A 1691-nucleotide genomic window follows, 5' to 3' on the forward strand; every position below is an offset into this window, starting at 1 on the left:
GATAATGTCTGTGGTAATAACACCCAAATGCGTTGGGGATATCCCATCTATCAGACAAAATCCATACGCCAATGTCAATCTAGTCAGCCATCATGAAAAATAATTTAAAAAAATCAATCAAATAAGGTTACGAAGCTGAGTGCTTACACCCACAACATCCCAGGTTCTACTGCCTTTCACTGTCTATAGCCAGTTGTGGGAAGGCAGTTACCCTTAAATTTCTTAAAGTAAAAATGAGTTCAAATAAAGCCACCATAATATTTCAACTAATTAAGCTAATTATACACACTATATTATATATAACTATATAAAAACACTATATTATACACAACTATATATATACACACACACATTATATTATCCATTACTATACATGGATATATATATATATATATCACTCACACACACACACACCATTTAAAGTGCCTTGTGCATGATCTGTTGTGGGCAAAACATTGATACGGTAATGGGAAAACCCTTCCATAGATGATAAGTAGTTAAAACTATCATTCAGCTTGATAAAACAGTTTCCTCACACCCAAAATCAATACTACAACTTATCATAGGATATGTGAATTAATGTGTGTTCAAAGTTGTTTACAAAATAGCTTTTTTTTGTTTTTCTCCCAATCATTAGCATTACAGTTTACCATACAGTGTGGCAACTTGTAATACATTTTTATTCTGGATAATGTATCAAACTTCATCCACTTGCAATAGTTTCAAGAAAATATTTCAAGCTACAGCACTAGCACAGATCATCACCAGGATCTGATGACAGCACAGAACTAGAAATTAAGAACTTCAAGAAGTAGTCCATATGAAGTTATTGTGAAAAGAAAACAAATCAGCTTAAAAACTGACAAATCCATATTGTTTGAGAAAATTTTGTTAAATAAATGTTCCTTTACCATGACTAGAATAGTAAGTATTAGTGAGGTTTCTAAATTTTGTTATTATATTTATCAACATGTTTATTTGTATGTAATGATATGTTTAATAAATGGATAAAGTTGTTTCTGGAGAAAAAAATCATTTTTTTTACTTGCAACAACTGCAGCCATTATAATTAAATGCAACCACGTGATAATGTTGACAGATAGGCCTGGAATTTTTTATCTTAAAATTAAACAATGTTAAAAATGTTTATTGCTGTTCTAAAACACACAGGGACTATTTATGACCTGAAAATCTCTGAGTACGTAGCATTCACAACTTGGATTGGAAACAATCACATGACATTTTAACTCATCCACTGTGGTTGGTATATATATGGTCTCTAATGTTTTTTCCTGTTCACTGCATCAATCCATCAGTCAATGCTATCTAGTAAACTTATAAAATAATTTGGATTTTCCCTAATATTGGAAGCACCTACTGCCAACAGAAACAAGATGTTGTCATAGGCGTCTCTGACATCTTGAAGGAAACTGACACATAGAAGGCAGAAATAACTGACTTACTGTATGTCAACATATAGTAGAATGTCAATGGATAACATTAACACAAAAATTTTTGATCCAGCACCTCACATAGGAAGTTTAAAATCAGGAATCCATGTGTACCAGCTGCAGTGAATTGGTTAAAACATTTGTCAAACAAAAAAAAAAAATACCCTAGTTATTGCATTTATTTATTTATTACCAAACAAATTAAAATCATTATATGAAACACTGGATGGTCATACTAAC

The 1691-nt window shown here is 31.3% G+C and overlaps 1 protein-coding gene across 1 annotated transcript in view; it reads right to left on the minus strand.

Moving 5' to 3' along the window:
* The window catches only part of LOC106465324 (signal recognition particle 54 kDa protein), a 39025-nt gene that overhangs the window by 5370 nt on the left and 31964 nt on the right, over positions 1–1691 (minus strand). The gene's annotated exons all lie outside the window — the stretch shown is intronic.

The sequence above is a fragment of the Limulus polyphemus genome, unplaced genomic scaffold, assembly GCF_000517525.1.
Source record: "Limulus polyphemus unplaced genomic scaffold, Limulus_polyphemus-2.1.2 Scaffold1909, whole genome shotgun sequence".
NCBI classification, from domain to species: domain Eukaryota; kingdom Metazoa; phylum Arthropoda; class Merostomata; order Xiphosura; family Limulidae; genus Limulus; species Limulus polyphemus.